Source organism: Periplaneta americana, chromosome 13, assembly GCF_040183065.1.
Source record: "Periplaneta americana isolate PAMFEO1 chromosome 13, P.americana_PAMFEO1_priV1, whole genome shotgun sequence".
NCBI lineage: Eukaryota > Metazoa > Arthropoda > Insecta > Blattodea > Blattidae > Periplaneta > Periplaneta americana.
In genome coordinates this window covers 148,277,322-148,303,259 of record NC_091129.1, presented here as the reverse complement: position 1 = coordinate 148,303,259, position 25,938 = coordinate 148,277,322, and the positions used below count along the sequence as shown (strand labels likewise).

Genomic DNA, 25,938 nt, shown 5'->3' with positions numbered 1-25,938 from the left:
TTAAATTAAAAATACAATATGATTGCGGAGAGAATACGGAACAATGATAAATTTAAAAATAAAGTACAATTTGATTTCGGAGAAACATGAGATGAAAATACATTGAAGAGTAATGAAATGAAGTAAAAAAAAATACACAGTATTAAACACGTGACTGTATAAAATGGATAACGAATCTCTCAATACCATTAGAAAAATTTTGTTAATGTCCTCATTAGAAAATTTAAGAGAAAGGAGAATGGTTTTGGTTAACTTAAATGAAGTTCCCCTAGCGCCAAAAAGAAGTCCTTTCACTTCCCATGTATTAATATTCATTTTGTATCTCTCACTGAAGTGAGGAATACATGGGTTGTAAATAGACTTCTTTTCATCGTTAACGTTATTGGCTTGTTGATCATCCTTCTCAAAACGGACAGTGGGGTCAAGAATGAGGCTTCTTTGATTCCGGCGATTTTTCAGCAAGACAATGAGCGATTTTTTTTTTTTTTTTGTATTCAATATTTGAAAACTGTCCGGGAATAAAGGGGTAACCAACAACTCTATAAATACACGTTACAGGTAAAAGGTAAAAAGGTAAAGGTATCCCCGTAACATGCCATGAAGGCACTTGGGGGGCATGGAGGTAGAGCCCCATGCTTTCCGTGACCTCGGCACTAGAATGAGGTGGTGTGGTCGGCACCACGCTCTGACCGCCTTTTACCCCCGGGAAAGACCCGGTACTCAATTTTATAGAAGGCTGAGTGAACCTTGGGGCCGTTCTGAAAGTTTGGCAACGAGAAAAAATCCTGTCACCACCTGGGATCGAACCCCGGACCTTCCAGTCCGTAGCCAGCTGCTCTACCAACTGAGCTACCCGGCCGCACACGTTACAGGATAAAAGAAAATAGTTTCAGGGGCAAATTTCGTTATTCCATATTTACTAGCAGAACAATTTGATTAATCAAGGGTACAAGTTAGTTCAGCTATTGGATGCAATCATTAAATTTATTGTTATAGGCCTAAATGAATGCTTCAAAATTACTTTTCCATCGATCATATATTTCATTCATTTGATGTCACATCCTTCTTCATTTACGAATCAATTCGGGCCGATAGTACGCACACAAATAATTAATAATTCTACAGAAGAACTAGACCAAACGAAGTAACATCTTTTTCTTTCAGATTTGCGTGCTATGAACATTATGGAGTACTAAGAACTTGATTTTACTTTCCGGGACACAATACTTTCAACAGTAAGACCTACACTCACCTCTTGTGCATAGTAACGAATGGATGTATCGCAGCCATACTAAATGCTTTCTTGTTGGTGTGGTCCAGGCCCCCAAAGGGGTAATATTATTTGCCTATCAATAATTCGTCTCTATTACTTTATCCATAAAGTAATTCACTTAAACACCTACATCACGTGTCTTATCATCACGTGACTTGTTACCTGAATGGCTAACGTATCCGCTATTAGTTCTACAGGACGCTGGTTCGAAACTACCTCAAATATGTAATTAATAATACAAATTTGCGATTAAATGTAGGTTTAAGTTGTAATTTCAGAAATATAACTGACAGACACAGAAGTTCAGAAGATAAGACAGGAACTGGAGAGAAGAGAACGAAAAGTAGAACGGACAGAGCCATCTAATAATGAAATGTTCGTGTACCGAATTCTCTTTTACTTGTGCTATGGTTAATATGGTGGCGATACATCCGTTCATTGCTACGTACAAGAGAGGAATAGTTCTCGGTTATTCTGGGTGCCGGAAAGTAAAACCAGTGCTTGGTACTCTATATTTAGCGTTGTCATAATAATTCACCATTAAAATGGGACACACTCACGAACAGGAGAGCCCGAATTCGATTATGCGCAATGTTCAAAACATACAGAGATGAGCCTGCCTCGGGAGAAATAAAAAAATAGGTTCCAGTCGCTAAATTACTCTTCAAGGAACCATCACTCACATAAATTGAGGGAAAGAAGACAGAGGACGGACACTGGAAAGCGTTCTTTTCTCAAATTGTACTATCAGGAACTGGAATGCTTTACCTGCAGACTTACTAAAGGCTTTACCAATAACCAAAAATGTATTTAAAAATAAGCTTAAGGACTTTACTAATAGACGGTAGTATATTATACACACTATTTAAAGGGTGTAACTGATGTTTTATTTGAAGTGTTGTATCAGTGAAGTGTGTTGTGTCAGTGAAGTGTGTTTGTGTCAGTGAAGTTTTATAGTTTATAGTGGTAGAGCAAAGTATTTGAACAGTGAAATGTTTTTGAAGTGTTAGTGAAATCAGGATAGTATCAGTGAAATGTGTCGTAGTTCCAGTGCAGTGAGGGAGTTGACAGTGAAATGAATGTAATGCTGAAAGGTACTTGTGTGTATGAACATAATCATACTCGTGGGTTTTAGTTCTAACTTAGGGTTAAGATACAAATTAGACTTACTTTAAAAGTTATTTTAAGTGATCGTGCTTCATTTAATTTAGGATACTCCTTGGTAATGTTTATTATACTGTTGTTGTTATTATTTATTATTATTATTATTATTTTTAGTATTAATTATTAATATTATTATTAATTTATTATTAATTGTATTTATTATTGTTTATTATTAATTGTCATTATTGAGCGTAATTAGTTACCATTGCAGAAGGTTCAGAAGCACAGACAAGATAAACGGAAGAAATGAAAGAGACATGATAAGAATGAACAAAGGCACGCAGCAACTATCAGATCTGACAAGTGATTGTGAGGACAGAATAGATGGGGCTTTTAAGAGGTTATTAAATGGCGATGGAGGATAGAATAGTGAGGAGGGTGTAATTAGCGAGGAAGAAGAGTGAAGAAGAAGTGAGTGCAAGACAGTCAGGGGTGGCAGAAGTGATAGATAAGAATAGACAAGAAAGTATCAGAAGGAAGTGTAAGAGAGTGTAGTAATATAAACATATAAACAATAAATAAAAGAGAATTAAAGTGAAAGAACGTCTGAACAAATGAGAAGTGGAAGAGACAAAAATTGGAAGTGTAATTAAGTGAACTAGATAATTCATGTGATTCAGTGTTGTGAGTTGGGAGTAGCAACAGGGGTAAGCTTACTATAACTTTAGAAGTGTTATAGAAATAAATATACGCAAAGAGACACCAAAAGAGGGAATTTAGGAGTGGAAAGAAGAGAAAGCGATAAGTACGTAAATGAATAGAGGATAGAATAGTAGGAAAATAATAAGTAATATAAGTGATGTAAAATACAGAAAATGGAAGTGCAGACAAATAATATAGCAGAAAATAGCTAGAAAAGAATGATTAAGGGTAAGTAGAATTGAACATAGAGAATAAAAAATAATGCAAATTATTAAGGAAAGGAATATACAATATATAATAGGAAAGCGAGAAAAGAAAGGGAGACAGTCTAGGTATGAGAGAGAACAGAAGAGGATAGATAGGGAAGGATAGGTGGCAATTCAGTTAAAACAAAAGAATATGAAGTAATCGGGAAATACTTGGCAAATAATATATTAACATAAAAGGGCAGTATGTGGGTATATATTAAAGGAATGGTACATCAAAAGCAGAAATTAAAGGTTCGCCATAACTATAAATTGTAAAGTTGACTGGCAAATAAATATCAAAATCAAATATCAAATGCAGAAGAAAATATTAAGTGACAATAGTGAAGCATTCATAGAAAGGAACAAGTTAGAGAATATCAATGCTCTTTGATAAAATAGGATTTGACACCCATACAACTCTCTGCATTTTGACTGAAAGCCTCAAATGGAAGACAGAAGTTGAAGCCACATTGAAAACCCTAGTTATTAAGGATAACCTAGACATCACAGATGGTGTGAACTGTACAGATGACAGTTTTAACTGCATGCTAGTGATATTCATTAATCCCTAACTGAGAAACAACACAGCACATCAATGCAAATGCTAAATGATAAATCGAGTAGGCCAATGCAAGGATGGTAAACTTGTCATATGATTCATGTTGATGATGCACGTGTCGTAGGTTCCTATCACCATAACGGAATTGTCAAACTGTTACGTCGCCAGTAATATACTGACAACTGCTTGCAGGCGGAAGCACGGAGTGTGCAGTAAGAGAAAGTACACTGATAACAAACTCGCTTTCTCCCCGTATGTAATCATATATTCGTTGCACTACAGTAGATGACCGCAGACAATTTATCGAAACACTAGCGGAATTACTTACGGTACCCAATTTAAACTGTAGATTATAGTTATCAGATTTCAACATTCAAGAACTTAAGTAACAAGTATCGGCATGACATACATGAGCGTCCACACCTGTGGAGTAACGGTTAGCGCGTCTGGCCGCGAAACCAAGTAGCCCGGGTTCGATTCCCGGACGGGCAAAGTTACCTGGTTGGAGAAACAAGTTCTGGCATCAGGGATCAACAATTAAAATTTCCAAAATATTTTGGTATCATTCTCATTTTCGCATTATGAATAAGAGATACATACATACATACATACATACATACATACATACATACATACATACATACATACAAAAGTCAAATACGGTATTTTAGGAACTATAGAAATGAAAAATAAATGAAAAACAGTGGCTATAACGAAAATTTGCTAGAAAAAAAATTAAATTGTAACATCGAGAAAAATTAATTTGTCTCTCGTCCACAGACAATGAGTGGAGTCCTATCTGACAATAATGTCTCTGGCTGACCGCAAGATCCGAGAATCCTGCAATTAGTTTATGCCCAGTGCATGGCTACGATATCTAAGGAAATAGCACGGTTTAAAATGCTCAATTTTTTTAAAGTACAGCAATTCAAAATCCACAACAGCCATGTAGTGATACATTCTCATTAAACTAAAAAATATTCATAATGTATATTATATACCTATCCGCATGTAACGAACGAAAAATTAAACAATATGAATGATAATGTACATATAAAAATATTACGTGATTTATGCCGACAAAACATTGAACGAGTCCACACCTGTGGAGTAACGGTCAGCGCGTCTGGCTGCGAAATCAGGTGGCCCGGGTTCGATTCCCGGTCGGGGCAAGTTACCTGGTTGAGGTTTTTTCCGGAGTTTTCCCTCAACCCAATATGAGCAAATGCTGGGTAACTTTCGGTGTTGGACCCCGGACTCATTTCACCGGCATTATCACCTTCATCTCATTCAGACGCTAAATAACCTTAGATGTTGATAAAGCGTCGTAAAATAACTTACTAAAAAAAACATTGAACGATCCGTTTTCACAGCATACTTTGTCGTCATACATTTTGTCTTTTTCTCCCAAAAACGAAAAAAAGTAGAAAATACTAAATGGCAGCACAAAACAGCAATTTAGGAGGTAACCAACTTACAGAAAAATATTTAATCATATACATAATTGACATTTTCATTAACATTTCTCTCTCTGTGATACGCATCCGTCACCTCGAACTGATACTTTCAAAATGTAATTATTTTAAATGAGTTACTCACCGTAATGTGAAATGGCCGCGAACTCACCCCTAACCTGCAAAAAGCCATATGTTATCCACTAATCAGTCACAAATTCCAAACACTTGTTCTCTCTTCTAATAGAACTAACTCACACATTCATCAAGCAAACATCGGTGATTAATCGGACACTCGGAAACAAAGACGTCTCGACATTCCACGATTCACAATGCACTTCTTAAGTCATCTCTCGCACAACCTTACATAAACACTTGCTCGTATGTCACTTCATTGAAGTCTAACGTGAAGAACTTAACCCGTTGGCTGTTTCCTGCACTTGCCAGAACAGGATAATGTCTACGTCACCTGCCGCACACAACTCACACGCCAAAACTTAACAAATATTCGCGAGAAACTAAATATTCGCGGCATCATTCTTAGATGCAAGAAAACAAATGAATAAACGTGAGAAACTGATGCTCATTTGTTTTTTTTTCTACTGCAGAATGGACGTAAAGCGATGATTGGAAGAGAGACGAGGAGTTACTTTGTAAGTATCAGATATTCGCTTAATCACAGACTGTTTCGAAAGAAAGAATACAACACGGAAACGCGAAATTAAGCTGCAAAAATGGACATGAAATGGTTGGTGAGTGTAGCTCGAGGCTTGCTGTTGCTCGGCTGGCCTGTCACCTTGTGAAGGTTGCGTTTCGTCCAGGCAGGCAGCGAGCCCTCCCTCCCCTTCCACTCACTCGTTGGGCAACGTTGCCAGCCGCACGCGGCGCTACTACCGGTTGCAACAACGTTTACCTTAATCGCGCTATCACTTCCATAAGCTACCACTATTCCAGAAATACAGGGACATCATTTTATTTTTACTAACTTTTTAAATATTAACTTGCCTATACATCAGCTTCTTGTCTATGCGGATGACGTGAAAATGTTAGGAGAAAATCCACAAACGATTAAGGAAATTTTACTTGAAGCAAGTAAAGCGATCGGTTTGGAAGTAAATCCCGAAAAGACAAAGTATATGATTATGTCTCGTGACCAGAATATTGTACGAAATGGAAACATAAAAATTGGAGATTTATCTTTTGAAGAGGTGGAGAAGTTCAAATATCTTGGAGCAACAGTAACAAATATAAATTACACTAGAGAGGAAATTAAACGCAGAATAAATATGGGAAATGCGTGTTATTATTCGGTTGAGAAGCTTTTATCATCCAGTCTGCTGTCAAAAAATCTGAAAGTTAGAATTTACAAAACAGCTACATTACCGGTTGTTCTTTATGGTTGTGGAACTTGGACTCTCACTCTGAGAGAGGTACATAGGTTAAGGGTGTTTGAGAATAACGTGCTTAGGAAAGTATTTGGGGCTAAGAGGGATGAAGTTACAGGAGAATGGAGAAAGTTACACAACGCAGAACTGCACGCATTGTATTCTTCACCTGACATAATTAGGAACATTAAATCCAGACGTTTGCGATGGGCAGGGCATGTAGCACGTATGGGCGAATCCAGAAATGCATATAGAGTGTTAGTTGGGAGACCGGAGGGAAAAAGACCTTCTGGGAGGCCGAGACGTAGATGGGAGGATAATATTAAAATGGATTTGAGGGAGGTGGTATATGATGATAGAGACTGGATTAATCTTGCACAGGATAGGGACCGATGGCGGGCTTATGTGAGGGCGGCAATGAACCTTCGGGTTCCTTAACCCTTAACTACTACTACTTGCCTATATCTCTGGATCAACGCCGTTTGCTACCCTCTTCCACGACTGGAGTTCGATGATACTGGCGTAATATACAAACAAATCACTTTACTAGGTATAGGAGGGAAGAAGAGTAGTTCATCCATTTACGTAAACTAGGAAATTTTGCGCTTTTAAGTCTGATCATTTTCATTGGGTTTTTGTTTAATCAAAATACAGTACAGTATTAACAATGAGTGTTTTACTCACGAACTGAGCTGTCCATGTGGACGTATTCATTATGTAGTATGTATTATACTGTCTACAGCACATTAGCGTACAATATAGAGAATGAAGTTAAATTGAAAAATAATCATAATATGGATATTTAAACACATTTTTTAAAATGGTGGCAGTGCACTTCGAAACAGGCTTCAGTACTAATGTGCATATTATCGCACTATAGACTATTGTACCTAATTCCAATTACCAGGTTCGTATTTCGTATCAGTAACTCATGTTGAAATAATTCTGTACCTACTCTATAAAAGAGTACCTTACGTACTGTAAATTCAATCTTCACTTCTGCCCGATCCGAAAAGATAAAATTACTCAGACATACTATCTACTGTCCGTCCAAGTGGCTATGTCGTAGGGTCGTAGAAAGGGAGGAAATCACGTGACAATTAATTACTTAACGAGGCCCTTTTATGTAAGTTATTTTAAACAGTTGTATAATATTACGTAGACGTCCAATTTCTAACAGAAATTAATGTTCTCAGAAAAGCGCTAAGACGGCCCAGCCACTAGCTGGCGAATAAAAGCTGGTGGGGGAAACCGGGATACGACGTAGGCAAATGGACGACAGTACCTGTGCGAAAATGATTCAATATTGAAAGCTCTTTCGTCACTGTAAAACGCGAACATATTTCTGGAACGTACTGTTTACTATGACCGTAAGGCTACTATGACTGTATATGCGGTCTTGGATCTGTGTGGAGGAAGGTTGAATTTCATTACTAGAAGGGGTGGGAGTGAAGTACATACAAAAACTCAGGTACAATAAAAATTGAAGTAAAAATAAAATGATGTCCCTGTACTATTCTGCAATGACACGGTTTTCTTTTTTCAGGAAATCAGAAATTTTGGAAGTAATTCCTAGCAATTTACCATTTCAGCTTACTTAATAACCCAGGAATGAAACCTAACCATTTTCCCCCTACTACTACATATGCTAGTGGAGTGTAGTGATTTTCTAGCTCTCAAGTTGAATTTTCTTTTACCAACTGAGTTTCGAATTTCGGATATTGACAAATACTAGAACTGGCAGTTATTTTGTGTTATGTTGGCAGCAATAATTTCGATTTGGAGTAAAGGAAATTGATGAAAATGCAAGTACCTAACCTTGTGAATTAATAATTAATTAGTAATACCGGTATTAATATCAATACACAATTCAGCTCTGTTGCATTGTGATTCCAATTCAACTCTATATTCAGGTAAATGTAATTAAATATGATACAGCTCATAGACTTGATATAGAACATGGACAGAAATATATTTCACATTTTAATGAATTTATTTCGTGTTTAGATTTTTATTAAAATATCCAAAGAGAGGAAATAGCTTGGTAACGACTTCTCCAAAAACGCAAGTCTTTATGTATTTTAAATAGGCTATACATTTCGAAGTGGTATTCTGTTTTCGGAATTCGTACTAATCATTTCACGCGATCAAACTAAATACATTTTTAGGTTAGGTCTCGTGAATCGTAAATTGTTTTGTCAAAGCAATGAATTTGATGTTGCCAGACAAAATAAACTTCAATATTAGATCATACTAATCCTAATTACAAACATAACATGCGAGAAGTTCAGGAGGAAAATATATTATTTCATAAATTATTTAACCATTTGCGAAACACCTCGCAACATAAAGAGGGATGTGGTAAATAAGGAGACATTGTTATTGTTAATACTATATTATTATTATTATTATTATTATTATTATTATTATTATTATTATTATTTTCATCATTATTATTATTAGGGTCTATCACAAATGTATTGAAAAGGAAAATAAGTTTTAGTCTGCGATGAACTTCTGTGTCTACAGATTCGTATAATAATAATAATAATAATAATAATAATAATAATAATAATAATAATAATAACCACCATGAAATAAACTCTCTTTCTGATAGTTCATTCTTTCCCCTCTCGCACAGCTCATATGCCAGGTCTCGCCTCCTGCCAGACGTTTATGTTTCTCTCGCTAGGCGGTTTTTAGTTCCAGCTGTACACTGCACTCGTAATAAATGACGAGAGAGAATTTTATTGGTGGGGTGTCAAAGGAGAATCAGAGTATCCGGAGAAAAACCCTGTATTGCCTGGACCACGGGCTTTCAGAACACAAATTATAAATTCAGGGGGGATCAACCAGGATTCGAATACGGATTCCCTAGCTTATAAGCCCAGTGTGCTAACAATAAGCCATCGTGGTTGTCACTGAAGGGAAAGTACGTACTTACTGTCATTTTCTTATATTCGCTAGATTATGTGTTTTTCAAATTCGAATGCATTACTAATGCTTTATTCAGAACTAGCCGTACCCGTGCGCTCCGCTGCAATCGTTAGAAATAAATATAAAGTAATTAGATAATTAAAATAGGACATTTGATCCAGGGAACATCCGTGTTTGATAGGAGGATAAATCGTTTAATATCTTACTTAATTTAAATTGTATTTAAATAATTAAAATGCGGTCATTTTGGTCCAGAGACCACTCATTTGGTGCAATGACAATTCCTTTAACTTGTTTCTTAATTTTTATTACATGCAACCAAGTTTAATGAACATTGAAATCATATAGATTTAATGTGTATACTTTATTTTACTTGCTATATATTCCCATTGAATTATGATAATAACTTAATTTTAACCTTGTTTTCTACGTATTCAGTAAATGGCGCTTGGCCCATTATGGTTCTGAACCCTTCAAATAACTTCTATAACTTAAATTATATTATATTATATTATATTATATTATATTATATTATATTATATTATATTATATTATATTATATTATATTATATTATATTATATTATATTATATTATATAAAAGTGTGTTGATAACGGATGTAACTTACATAAACATTATTTTAAGAAATACAGGGAACGAATAGGTATACAGAATAGCCTATTAAGTTTTCTGTGCATAAGAAGCTATTTTAATCTTACCTGTCCTCAATTCACTCACAAGTTACTGTAGGTAATAACATTATAGCATTATGTCCATCTAGAGAAACTACACTTTCAAATGGTGAAAGAATAATTATACAAATCGGTTAATTTAGCTTCCGATATTACTTCATACAAACACAGAAACACTCTCTGTAGGCTATGTGTCATAGCTTTCGATTGTTGTTGTCCAAGGTCCCTTATAGGCGAAGTCATTTGTTTTTTATTTCATTACACCGCCTTAGATGGCAGTTATTTTAATTTTAAAACTCATTTATCTCCTTAAATATCAGTCCTATCAAAATTTTTCAAAGAGTAAACCTTATCGGAAATGATTTTTAAAGAAACTTTTGTTATGTAACATTTTTCACAAAAATCAATAATAAGCGAGATATTTCAATTTATTTAATTCAGGCTACCTTATAACCTCCCTTTCAAATAACGTATTTTGAATGCCTTATAGCCTAAAATCTAAGTTACAACGAACTTAATTTATATTCTAATTTTCATCGAAATCCGTTAAGGTAACAAACATCCAGACAGACAGACAGACAGACAGACAGACAGACATACAAACAAAAATTTCAAAAAAGCGATTTTCGGTTTCAGGATTGTTAATTATATATGTTAGGACCAATTATGTTTGGAAAATCGAAAATTACCAGAAAAATTTCGGCTACAGATTTATTATTAGTATAGATAATTTGATCTACTTTGGATTATGAATAACCGCTATGGAAGAAATTATTAAATGTTACGAGTGCGTTACATAGAGACAGATTACGGTATTTTGACGTTTTCAGAAGTTCAATGAAAAATAGGGCTGCATGACATTAATCACCTTCTTACATTTTATCGTCATGAAAATGTCGCCACAAAGGTGTGTCGATTTCAGAGCAGATCAAGGAAGAATGGCTATCACGAACAAGTCGTACCTAGTACCTTATCGCCAATCGAACAAGCGACCTTCTGTCGCTCTGCAAAAGCGAATTCAATATGACTCACTGCTTCGCAGAAAACTAGAAACCGGCTAAAAGACAAGCAAAAACTTATTTTGCCAAGGATAACATAAAAAAATACCGAAGATTGTTAAATTTCCTATTTGCCAATATTTTCGAACAATATTTAAAATTTAAATGCATAAATGGATAATCTTCAATAGAATGGCAAATTATACCTTAGTGATAGAAATATATGTGGTAGATCGCCTATTGATATGATTTTTTATATTCGAAGATATTGGAGAAAAAATGGGAGTATAAGGGTACAGTACTCGTACACCAGTTATTTATAGATTTCAAAAAGGCATATGATCGGTTAAGAGAAAAGTTTTATATGACATTCTTATTGAATTTGGTATTCCCAAGAAACTAGTTCGATTAATTAAAATGTGTCACAGTGAAACATACAGCAGAGTCCGTATAGGTCAGTTTCTGTAGGATGCTTTTCCAATTCACTGTGGGCTAAAGCAAGGAGTTGCACTATCACCTTTACTTTTTAACCTTGTTCTAGAATATGTCCTTAGGAAAGTTAAGGATAACAGACAGGGTTTGGAATTGAACAGGTTACATCAGCTGCTTGTCTATGCGGATGACGTGAATATGTTAGGAGAAAATTCACAAACTATTAGGGAAAACACGGGAATTTTACTTGAAGCAAGTAAAGAGATAGGTTTGGAAATCAACCCCGAAAAGACAAAGTATATGATGTCTCGTAACCAGAATATTGTACGAAATGGAAATATGACACACGGGAAGAAATTACACAGAATAAATATGGGAAATGCCTGTTATTATTCGGTTGAGAAGCTTTTGTCATCCAGTCTGCTCTCAAAAAATCTGAAAGTTAGAATTTATAAAACAGTTATATTACCGGTTGTTCTGTATAATTTTGAAACTTGGACTCTCACTTTAAGATAGGAACAGAGGTTAAGGATGTTCGAGAATAAGGTGCTTAGGAAAATATTTGGGGCTAAGAGGGATGAAGTTACAGGAGAAAGGAGAAAGTTACACAACACAGAACTGCACGCATTGTATTCTTCACCTGACATAATTAGGAACATTAAATCCAGACGTTTGAGATGAGCAGGGCATGTAGCACGTATGGGCGAATCCAGAAATGCATATAGAGTGTTAGTTGGGAGGCTGGAGGAAAAAGGACCTTTGGGGAGGCTGAGACGTAGATGGGAGGATAATATTAAAATGGATTTGAAGGCAATGGGATATGAGTGCAGAGACTGGATTAATCTTGCACAGGATAGGGACGGATGGCGGGCTTATGTGAGGGCGGCTATAAACCTCCGGGTTCCTTGTAAGCCATTTGTAAGTAAGTGATATAAATATTGTTAACAAGGACTATCTACTGTAAAATAGAACACTACACCCAATGTCGCGCACCTTAGAGTCGTTCTTTAATTCATGCAATGTCTGTGGACTGTTTCTTACACGTTTTATCTTTAGGTTTTCCCACTGCATACAATAGCAGTCAGATCTGAGGAATCAAGGCGGCCTCAATTCTCGATTAATCACATGATCATTGAATATCTTCCTAATCTAGTTTACTGATAAATTTTAAGTGTGCGTTGTTGCCTTATTCTTCGTGAAATAGTCGCAAGTTTTCTTATCTTCCGTCAATTCACTACAGAGTGAAGCCAATAAAAAGAAATTATCATATCTTTCAAAATGCAGTCTTCTACTCAAATACCGACCCGATTATCGTACAAGCACTGATCATAAAAAAAGGGGGGGGCACAGATTTTGACATCATGTAAAAAATTTCGTTACCACAAATTTTTATCACATATTTACTTGACAAATTGTGTAATTCGAATATTTCTACGAAACTATTTTTGGCATCGAAATTACGACGCACATTCACAAAGTATTGCGTGTGTCTTGCACATACACACACATACATACAGTATTTGTTTTAGAATATTCATGTTCACTTGCTTTCTCACTAATAATAACTCAGAGTAGATTGTTTTTCCGGTTAGCGATAACACTTCAGACTAAACACAGCATGAGTCATTTCTTCAACACGGTTTAAATTTTACGCCAAACGTGTCTCCAGAAAAAAAAAAAACTGCACCTTGAAGTTCTTCCTTTTCAGAATGAAAAGTTGCATTTGTTCGGATCAAATTTCTACAAATTTAAGGAACGAAAATAAATTCTTTCAATCATTATCGTAATACACTGTTCTATTACATTGACTGAGCATACTGGGAATTAAATCAATGGCTTTCCCAAAACACGCTATGAAAAGGAAGCAAAAACGAATAAAATTGTATTCAACTTTTTTGTTTGGAACATCCCAAAGAATAAACCCCTCAAATTAATGACATTATTTACGGTTCACGCTGTATAACATATCAATTAGATTTTATTGATCGATGATTCTTTGAATATGGTCACAAAAGTTTTTGATATAATTAATTTTTTCTGCACGGATAAAAATGTTTTATTCTTCGATTTTTTGTGTTCATTCCACATTCAGCGACTTCTCAAAAACTTCTATCTGTAATTAACTTAGTTATAATCCGATTAATCCGATATTCTGAAGCATATACAACCATCTATTACCAGGCAGTAGGCCTACAGCTCACTTGACGATAATATACAAGTTGGGTCAAAAGTCACTTTCCCCAATATTCGTTCTTAGGTTTCATACTTGTTTGATAGTGATTTAATTTCTTTTGGTTTAATTTTATTAACATTATGAATTTGTGTATTAATAATTATAGCAAGAGAGTCCATTTTTCGTTATGTTTATTATGAAATTTTTTGTTTGTTTGTTGTTATTGTTTTAACAATTATACTTTTTTTATTTATTTAATTTCTTCCTGTAACCACTACAGGTTGCCAACGACAAAGAGTACCATGATACAATAGAGTAAAATGCCTTGAGGCCTAGTGATAAATTGTTGTTAGAGTGAAAAATAACAATTTGAATTATATTGAAACACATGATATTAAACGAAGTAACGTCAAGGAGATGCGAATTAGTCATGGTCCATATGCATGATGCCTGAAAATAGCTATTGAGCCTTTGAGTGTTGCAATTGTTAGATCTCTTAAAATATTTTCATGCAGGCCAAAAGATTTACAGAAGTCGACTAGGAACTGGAGTATGGTCCCACGGGCTCCTATAATTAGTCCCGTAATGACGATGGATTCCAGATGGTATTTATCCTTTTAAAAACTGATGGAAGGTTCATATATATATTCTTTTTTTCCTCGTGTACTTCTTCTGGCTGGTGTTCGTGCGATTCGAGTCTCACAGTAGGGTCTATGATGTAACCTTCAAGAGAGGGAGGTTTAAATGCAATTATGTCGATTCTTCGATTACTGCCCTCACTGGATATGCCGTGTACTTCTTCATATACTGAATAACCTTTGTTCCTTAAGGCAGTTGCTATTATAGATCGTACTGTATGATGCCGCGTATTTCGTAGAAGTTCACCGTGTGGACAGGTCCCCAGGACATGGGCAAGGGTTTCAACCTCCCTGTCACAACGTCGACAGAGGTTACTGCCCGAAGACCTGCCAGGTACACTACGCACAGCTGATACGTTCGCTGATACGTGTACTTTCTTGTACACATATATAGATTTCATAACTTTAATAAACAAATAGCTGATGTAATATGTGGTGGGTTGACAACCATGTTCGTGCGTCAACTGTCTCTCCGATGTCATGTTTCGTTATTGTTGTTGTTTTGTTTTATTGCATTGGATTGCGTCTCTATGCAATAACTGCTAGTTTCTTACAATTAATCGTAAATTAACCACAGAGCAACTTGTTTTTGTGCTACAACGTTGGTGGAAGCACAGTAAGAACACATTGTGTATCGAGAAACAGGGCCTCCATTTTTAACAAAATCTGTAAAGGAATGTGTGGTCAAATGTAAATTGAATGTAATTAAATGTAAAAAAGTGTTTAGGGAAAGCGACTTTTAACCCATTCTGTACTTACGTCATTTGTTGAGCAATAATAATAATAATAATAATAATAATAATAATAATAATAATAATAATAATAATAATAATAATAATAATAATCCGTGGCGCTACAGCCCACGAAGGGCCAAGCTCGACCAACCGGCTGCTGGCCTCACGACCACATGCCGAAACAGAGGTGGACGATCATCCAACCAGAATGGAGGTATCGTGTGGTTAGCATGATGAGCCCCCCAGCCGTTATAGCTGGTTTGCGTAACCGGATTTCGCTACCTATCGTAACTCCCCAAGTGCCTCACGATGCTGGGTGGGCACCGGTCCCATACACGGGCCGAAATTTCATGAGAAAATTTCTTCTCCCATGAGGATTCGAACCAGCGCGCATTCCGTAACGCGAGTTCCAGGCAGGATGCCTTAGACCACGACGCCACGGCGCGGGACCATTTGTTGAGTAATTTTTACAATATTCTACTAGTAGCTTCCCCATGTTATGTATCTGTAAGAAATGAATTCGTACAAAAACAATTTTTGTTAAAAGTGTGGCTTTGGACTATCTCATTCTCACCCCTTCAATTGGAAAACAATGCTTCAGGTGCCACACTCTTTGAGTCCTTACACTTGAGCTTTGCATCGTGTATATGCTACGAAGTTTTCATAAAAGAAGCAATAACAATGGTAATACCTGGGAATAGTTCCGCTTCTCACAAAGGAGTTGAAAAAGTGCCCATTGACGTCATAGTTCACATTAGCTCATCTTCGAAATCGTTGACTGTAATTATCAGATTATAATTAACAAGGTGGTTTGTTAAAGATCACTCGATGCATATCAGCAGTATTTTTAGTGATGATGTAATAAACAATATGGTGCAAAAAGTGCAGTCTTCAGCAATAATTTATCTCTAAACGATGTGTCTGGTTATCTATTTCCTCACTTTCATTGTTGTTTATGACTAATTTAATCGTGTATTTTATGCTTAAAGTTCAATTCTCTTTTCTTAAAAACCTTCTTTTAATGTAATGAACGTAAATGGAGTAGGGCCTATGTGCGAAAGAATAAAATAACTTTTATAACATTGTTGTTTACTCAGCTGTCTGAAGACAGATTTGAACCTCATAGATGACACCAATAAGGCATCACTCATGAGGCAACTAAGCCAAGAGATAATGGGGTACGCTGGCCAGTTTCTTTCCCTCTCCACTGCATACATCGATTACTATATATTTTTTTTTTATTTTATTGGGTTATTTTACGACGCTGTACCAACATCTAGGTTATTTAGCGTCTGAATGAAATGAAGGTGATAATGCCGGTGAAATGAGTCGGGGTCCAGCACCGAAAGTTACCCAGCATTTGCTCGTTGAGGAAAAAGCCCGGAAAAAAAACCTCAACGAGGTAATTTGCCCCGACCGGGATTCGAACCCGGGCCACCTGTTTCGCGGCCAGACGCGCTGACCGTTACTCCACAGGTATGGACATTGATTAGTAACATTACACTTATCACACTTCAGATATATTATACAAACAATATTATTGTTCTTTCTTTGACATACAAGGTGGGTCAAAAGTCGCTTTCCCCAAACACATCCTTATATTTAATTTACATTTGAGTACATAGATTTTCTTCAAAATGGAGGCCTTGTTTCTCGATATACAATTCGCAATGACTGCCTCCGTGGTCTGTTGGTCAGCATGCTGGCTTCCAGATCAGGAGGTCCCGGGCTCGGCGCTCGGTGAATTTTTCTTGAAGAAGAAGAATTTCCTGGGTGTCTAGAGTCTGGAAATTTGTATGAATGTGAGTGTGAGTGTGCGGGGTTAATATTAAGTAACCAATCATCACAAATATAAAAATACATCAGGACTGTCGCTGGGCAGTAACCTGAACACACGTTTCAGCGTCACATTGTTGACAAGTAACTCCATCTGTTAGCACAATCATAAAGCATCTAGTAGATGCTATAGAGTTACCAAAAAAAAAAAAAATTCACAATGTTTAGAAACTCATTTACATATGGTAGAACATAACTCACGATTTTCATTGTTTTTCACGAATGATTATTTGATTATCTATCGCAACTGATGCAGATCCTGCGAATTCTGAGCAAAAACATTACTGTTCAGGATATCACACGGCGTCAGGTCGCATGATCTGGATGGCCTTTCTGTTGTGCCACGACGGCCAATCCATTCATGCAATTGCTGGTTCAAGAAGTCCCTCACTCCTACACCAAAATGAGGTAGTGCTCCATTCTGTTGTCATATTAACTGCATTTCGCAAAACGAGGGCCGTTCTCAAGACATGCCATCGGAAAAAGTTGACGCACGAACATGGTTGTCAATCCACCAATTATTACACCAGCTATTTGTTTATTCAAGTTATGACATCTGTATATATGTAGAAGTATAAATCTAAGAACGAATATTAGGGAAAGCGACTTTTGACCCACCTTTTATATCAAAAATAGTATGTGGCAAATATCTGAAATACTTTTTTGAACTACCATTTCTACCTTCTAATAATGTCAAGAACTGCTGCATCGAAGACTTATGGCCGATCCAATCACCTGGTGATAATAAATCTGAAAACTTCACGAATTACTCTATATCTTCGAAAAACACACCGCTCCAGATGCCAGACTGCCTCTTTCTCTTTGGTCTGAATTTTCTGCCTCTACAAATAGAATAACCAATAGTTGGCCAATGAATATTTTTCCATTCTCGCCACAATTCACTTATCAATTATTTTTAATTTCAATTACTTATGAAAGTTTTGCAATAAAAACTGTACATTTTAACTGGAAAACGGATTCAAAGTAGAAATGGAAAGGAACAGTTCTTAGAGGAAAAATTACGCTGAACACAAAAAGGAGAAATTTCTACGTGTGAATTCGTCAAATCAGTTTCATTAAATTTTTACCTGCTTTTAAATTTTACAGATATTGACGCTGATAACTAGGCTTCGAGACTTCAGACCCGATAGAGCAGTTCAGTGGGAAATCTGCATAACGGCGTACTGAGTATAAGTGGTAAAGCGTACAGTGGGTGGGGGTACTGTAGAATGGATGCCAACAAATACGCAAATGAAAACGCTCTGGATTTGAAGGTTCTGATGAATAATTTGGTTTTCATACAAATTCATTTTCAAACTATGTCTGAAACTATTACACGGTTAGAAAAGTCAGAGCAAGAGATGCCAGAAGCCCTCAAATTAGTTGAGGAAATGACACAGGGAATTAATGAGACACCAAGTACACCGGTTACTGAACGTGTAAAACAGAAGTGGAAATCAATTGTATGTAAAAATAACGGATATGGAACATTGTGTAATATAAACAGCAAATTAGTGGACATAGAATCACCCGAGAATGAAGGACATTCTCTTAGAGACTGCAATGATGTTAGGTTTTTTCGTTTTGCTCCTATGAAGTCATGCGACGTAGAGCGCATCTTTTCACAGTACAAACTGTGTTTGGTAGACAACTGAAAAAGATTTACATTTGAGACACTGAAAATGTGTATTGTAGTACATGGCAGTTCGGTACTGTAACTGCACTTCCTAAGACGACTAATAGGATAAATGAAGAAATTTAAATTGCTACTTGCTTATTTCCACCATTAGCACTGTGTATAATTAAACACAAATGCTTATAAAAGACAGGAGAATAAATGCTTTTCACATTCTTTTGATATTGTCATTGTGTAATGTATATTTACTTTCAGAATGTCCAGATGTATGCGTTTCCCCATATTACCGTACTCTACTCTAAACAGCAACGTTGTTACCTCAACACATCTTTACCTTTCACTACCTGCAGCGAGTCAACAACCTATAGTACTAGCACAGTAAACTTATTGTATCGGGTCCAAAGTCTCGAAGTCTGCTGATAACAAACTATTAAATTTCCATGTTCCAACTGTTAAAGCAGTATGCCAGTGGTCGGCGAATATTTCTAGGCCTACTTATTTCCAAAGGTCGAATCCCTACTCAAGAGACGGCGGTTTGCGTCAGCCGAAGAGGTGAAAATTCATGCGACAAGCGCTCTGTGGGAAGTGACCAAAGATGGACTGCAGGAATGTTTCGAGAAGTGCTATGGACGCTGGCAGAAGTGTGTCACTACCCAGGGCGTACTTTGAAGGCGGTGTTGTGTAAATGGGTATCTACACATGTTCGCACTCAGTCTATACGCCTGGACAATAGGTCACATGCCACACGTACAAGGCAGAGAAGTTGCCTATAGAGCATGGCGTTTCCACCCGAAGTTCCGGTACTTTCTGACTCTACTACTATATTTTTATTACGTAAAATGTGGAAGTGGAAAAAATATTTGCAGTTCGTGAATTAAACAGAATTTGCTAGTCACGGGCTACATAATTACCTCGACTAGTAAAAGCTACTCATTCATTCATACTGTTCTGCCCAAGGACAGGTCTTTCAATGCAAACCCAGCATTCTCCAGTCTTTACTATTTTCTGCCTTCCTCTTACTCTCCGCACATGATCCATATATCTTAATGTCGCATATCAATTGATATCTTTATCTGCCTCGAACTTTTCTCCCCTTCACCATTCCTTTCAGTACATCCTTTAAAAGGCAGTTTCTTCTCAACTAGTGATCCAACCAATTTCTTTTCCTCTTCCTGATCAGTTTCAGCATCATTCTTTCTTCACCCACTCTTTCCAACACAGCTTCATTTCTTATTCTGTCTGTCCATTTCACACGCTCCATTCTTCTCCATATCCACATTTCAAATGTTTCTAGTCGCTTCTCTTCACTTCGTTGTAATATCCATGTTTCTGCCCCATACAATGCTACACTCCATACACAGCACTTCACTATCTTTTCCTTAGTTCTTTCTCCAGAGGTCAGCGAAAGATGCTCCTTTTTCTATTAAAAGCTTCATTTACCATTGCTATTCTCCGTTTGAATTCGCAAGTATATCGTCTTTACTTTTCTTCCTATGACCATGGTCTTCGTCTTTATCTCGTACTGCTCACAGCTGTCATATTCCTTAGTATCATCTCCTCTTCTGCTATCAACGCCATATCATCAGCAAACCTCCTTTAATACATAAATTACTGTGTTTGTCTGCTGGTACCCAATGTAGGTTATTCATACACTTTTAGTCCCGGGGAACCCAATTTACAGCATGCTTTGTGTTTGGGACCCACTTTACCTTTCCCTGTGTAAAGAAGTGTAAGTAAAAGAAAACAACCACTGAAAAATAAATAGAAACAAGTGAAAAAGAAAAAGTTGAAAATTATAAGTAAAAAGAAAGTCAAATTGGTAAGAAAAGAAAAGGAATAATGAAATAAAAACTTCAAAAAAGAAAATAATAAAGATACTACTTGTAAAAAGAAAAGTAATAAAAATGGAAAATAAAAGAGAAAGAAACAACTAAAAATAAAAGGCACGAAATAGAGGAAACGAAATAAAATCAAAGAAAGAAAGAAATAAAAAGAAGGAGTAACTCCGCAGGTATTCTTCACGTTGAGTATAACGTATAACTGACTGTGTAACGTCAACTGCGAAAGCCGTAAAAAGATAAGAATGATGAACAGAGTAAGCATAGCAATGTCTCCACGATGGATAGTATAGAAACCTGCTAGGAACATAACCGCACCGGCTCGTTCTTCCAGGACAGGTGCTTGCTGCGTGGTGCTACTACCTTGTTACGACCGACGCACACACGCACTCGGGCTAGCTTCCAATATGCACTGCACTGACCCACCCGGCCGCGCAGGCACTATTCATAGACCAGATGCGAGGGAAAGAATTTGGCCTAGGCGAGTTTGTTAATTGCATACTCGAAGGAGCATCACAACTATCACGTATCGCCTTCTTGAATCTCTTCACAAACCGCTGTTGTACAAGAAAAAGACCATAACAATCCATACTAATAATAAATCTGTAGCCGAAATTTTTCTGGTAATTTTCGATTTTCCAAAAATTATTGGTCCTAACATATATAATTAACCACCCTGAAACCGAAAATCGCATTTTTGAAATTTTTGTTTGTATGTCTGTCTGTATGTTTGTTATCTTTTCACGCGATAATGGCTGAACTCATTTATATGAAAATTGGAATATAAATTAAGTTCGTTGTAACTTATATTTTAGGCTATATGGCATTCAAAGTACTTTATTTAAAAGGGGGGTTATAAGGGGGCCTGAATTAAATAAATCGAAATATCTCGCTTATTATTGATTTTTGTGAAAAATGTTACATAACAAAAGTTTCTTTAAAAATGATTTCCGATCAGTTTTATTCTTTACAAAATTTTGATAGGACTGATATTTCATGAGATATATGAGTTTTAAAATTAAAATAACGCCATCTAAGACGGTGCAATGAATTACGAACCAATGACTTCGTCTATAAGGGGCCTTGGACAACAACAATCGAAACAGGGGCCTTGGACATCAACAATAGAAAACTATTAAACATAGCCTACAGAGAATGTTTCTGTGTTTGTATGAAGTAGTATCAGAAGCTAAATTAACCTATTTGTATAATTAATTATTTCACCATTGGAAAGTGTAGTTTCTCTAGAGGGACATATTGCTATAATGTTATTACAGTAACGTCTGAGTAAATCGAGGACAGGTAAGATTAAAATAGCTTCTTATGCACAGAAAATTTGATAGGCTATTTTGTACATTCATTTTCTATATTTCTTAAAATAATGTCTATGTACACTCATTTTAATCTCAGAGAATTAACGAACAACGAGAGTGTATTGATTTAGTATGCAGTAATAGTACGTTAGCTTAGCAATCCATTATTTTATAATTCAAATTTTAACTATGCTCAATTGAATCGTGCTAAAATACATAAAATATATATGTAATAAATGAAATGCAAAAAAATTGGGTAATGAGCGAAGCAGATTATCTTGCGCTGTTGTAAAAGTTGTTCCCTGGATCAAACGTTCTATTTTAATTATGTATTTACTTTATATTTATTTCTAACAGGTGCAGCGGAGCGCACGGGTACGGTTAGTAAATCATATTTTCCTCTGCAACAATATTTTTTATTAGGTTATTTTACGACGCTGTATCAACATCTCAGGTTATTTAGCGTCTGAATGAGATGAAGGTGATAATGACGGTGAAATGAGTCCGGGGTCCAGCACCGAAAGTCACCCAGCATTTGCTCGTATTGGGTTGAGGGAAAAGCCCGGAAAAAACCTCAACCAGGTAACTTGCCCCAACCGGGATTCGAACCCGGAGCCACCTGGTTTCGCGGCCAGACGCGCTGTCAGTTACTCCACAGGTGTGGACTGGAACAATATTATGAGCTACATTAAGTACATCCGCATTAATTCAACAATTATTTCAATAGCAATTAAGACATGAACTTCAAAGTGCAACATATTTTCTGTTAAGGTACGGACTGGAAGGTCCCGGATTCAATCCCGGGTGATGGCGGGATTTTTCTCCTTGCCAAAACTTCCGGAACGGCCCTCTCAGTTCCCTGTTGAAGCTGGTCCACAATAAACCGGGAACAGAAACGACAACGAGAAAGGAAAAATTGTTAAAACAGATGTATTTATATGTGAGCATTTACAATTTAACGAGTTTTCCGGAGGCCGGGAACGAGAACGTGAGAGCTGGACAAGTTTAACTTTGGCGTTCTCGTTTCCGATCACAGCCTACTAGATTTATTCTGTTGGCATAAAAAAGCTATTTGGTCATCGTATATTTTGCAGCAAAGAGGCCGTAACATTATTTCTTGTTCATTCATTGTTTGTAATAAAACCAGAAATTCCATAGAATCACTTTCCATATATGCTACGTGTATAATGTGACAGAAATAAGTTTGGAAGTAAATCCCGAAAAGACAAAGTATATGATTATGTCTCGTGACGAGAATATTGTACGAAATGAAAACATAGAAATTGGAAATTTATCCTTTGAAGAGGTGGAAAAATTCAAATACCTGGGAGTAACAGTAACAAATATAAATTATATTCGGGAGGAAATTAAACACAGCATAAATATGGGAAATGCCTGTTATTATTCGGTTGAGAAGCTTTTATAATCAAGTCTGCTGTCAAAAAATCTGAAAGTTAGAATTTATGAAACAGTTATATAACCGGTTGTTCTATATGGTCGTGAAACTTGGACTCTCACTTTGAGAAAGGAACATAGTTTAAGAGTGTTTGAGAATAAGGTGCTTAGGAAAATATTTGGGGATAAGAGGGATGAAGTTACAGGAGAATGGAGAAAGTTACACAACACAGAACTGCACAATTGTTTTCTTCACCTGACATAGTTAGGAACATTAAATCCAAACGTTTAAGATGGGCAGGCATGTAGCACGTATGGGCGAATCCAGAAATGCATATAGAGTGTTAGTTGGAAGGCCGGAGGGAAAACGACCTTTGGGGAGGCCGAGAAGTAGATGGGAGGATAATATTAGAATGGATTTGAGGGAGGTGGGATATGATGATAGAGACTGGATTAATCTTGCTCAGGATAGGGACCGATGGCGGGCTTATGTGAGGGCGGCAATGAACCTCCGGGTTCCTTAAAAGCCAGTAAGTAAGTATAATGTGACAGACTAATATGTGAATTAAATTCTTAATATTCCGTGTTTTAAATTTCGAAGTTGGTTCACCTGTGTTTATGTAGGGTGGCTTGTACTCATGAGAGAATGCCATAGGTCAAGTATACACAAATAACATTAGAATTCGTAATATCGACTTTACGTATCGTTATTGACATACACATTAATATCAATATGCATAGCCGTTTCCGTTCTCGGTTCATTGTGAACCAAAAATCTTCACATTCACGTCCTCCGCTTCCCGTTCTCGTTCTGGTTCTGGTTTCGGGATCGGGTCTTTTCCGGGAGTTAAAGGCGGTCGAAGCGTGACGCCGAGCCGACCACTTCATTCATCATGAAAGCATAAAGTTCTATCTCCATGCTCCCTATACTTCATGTCATGTAGGTAAATGAGATACCTTTACTTATTCCTAGTTCAAATCAGAGGATATTTCTGTATTCTAAACAATAATCATAGGTTGAGCCACAGTATTAGAGTTCATTCGCGATGCAAGTTCATGATTTCAAGTCTGAGAGTTCAAAATTATTTTTAATTCGAAACATGCATCACTGTGAACCAGACTTTGTGTCTCGACTGCGTCTATGCGGCACTTTATTATTAGAATAGCTTCACTAATGAGCGCGTCAGCAGATCAGCTCGAGTTATCTTCGAACTTCATCAAAACGTAATTACTTCTCATGCATGCGGATTGAAATAGTACGTGAAATGTTCGAATTACTGCCGTAACAGCCGTTTCTCGAGAACAAATTCTACCAAATAGAGGTGCTATTCGTAAAGAAATTACAGATATTATTATTTCATTTTCTGTGAAATAAAATGATGAATTTGTACAAAAAATAATAAGTACTAGTACCGGTATATAAAAATTAGTGAGCAATTTCCATGAAGATAGCTTCCAACATTCTATACTGAAAATAGCCTACATAATTTATCACCATGATCATGATCATCATTACATGCTACCACGAGTATACATCTAGTAGTTTAAGTTGAATTTCGTCTGTTAAGGTTGGTTCACAATAAAGCGGGAACGGAAACGACGAGAATGAGAACGGAAATGTTAAAGTAAATGTAGTTAAATGTGAGCCTTCACAATAGTTATTGTGAATGCTGACATTTAAATAGAATTATTTTAACAATATTTCCGTTCTCGTTCTCGTCGTTTCCGTTCCCGGTTTGTCAACCAGCCTTAAGTTGTTTCAGGAATCTACCAAATCTTGTTCTTTCTTTGGGTTGATACTGGAGAATTATACATGGATATTTCGTCTGTTAATCGTTTCAGGGGTCTAACACATAATTTTCCTTTGGGTTGATACTGGAGAATCATGCCTGGATATTTTGTATGTTAATCGTTTCAGGAGTCTAACACATCATTTTCCTTTGGGTTGATACTGGAGAATTATGCCAGGGTATTTCGTCTGTTAATCGTGTCGGAGATCTAACACATCTTCAGTTTCCTTTGGGTTGATACTGGAGAATTATGCATGGGTATTTCATCTGTTAATCGTTTCAGGTACCTAACACATCTTTATTTTCCTTTGGGTTGATACTGGAGAATTATGCCAGGGTATTTCGTCTGTTAATCGTGTCGGGATCCAACACATCTTCATTTTCCTTTGGCTTGATACTGGAGAATTATGCAAGGGTATTTCGTCTGTTAATCGTTTCAGGGACCTAACACATCTTCATTTTCCTTTGGGTTGATACTGGAGAATTATGCCAGGGTATTTCGTCTGTTAATCGTTTCAGGGACCTAACACATCTTTATTTTCCTTAGGGTTCATACTGGAATATCATGTATGAGTATTTCGTCTGTTAATCGTTTCTGGGGTCTAACATATCTTCATTTTCCATTGGTGGGTTGATGCCGGAGAACCATTAAATCCGCTGTTTTCATAAGAAATTTCATTTCTGATGACGTTAAAACTGACATGTACTGCACTTATAACTTAACGAAATAAAATGCCGATGGCGAGCTTATGTGAGGACGGCAATGAACCTCCGAGTTCTTTAAAAGTCATTTAAGTAAGTA

At 36.5% G+C, this 25,938-nt stretch overlaps 1 protein-coding gene across 3 annotated transcripts in view; it reads right to left on the bottom strand.

Moving 5' to 3' along the window:
- Positions 1-25,938, bottom strand: part of Hr39 (Nuclear hormone receptor FTZ-F1 beta) — a 383,352-nt gene that overhangs the window by 215,992 nt on the left and 141,422 nt on the right. The window contains exon 1 of one of the 3 annotated variants that reach the window (XM_069844465.1): positions 5,486-6,151. The exons of the other annotated variants lie outside the window; for them this stretch is intronic. The gene's annotated coding sequence lies outside the window, so the exon portion shown is untranslated. Of the gene's footprint in view, positions 1-5,485; positions 6,152-25,938 lie in introns of those variants that run through there. 3 annotated transcript variants of the gene reach the window in all.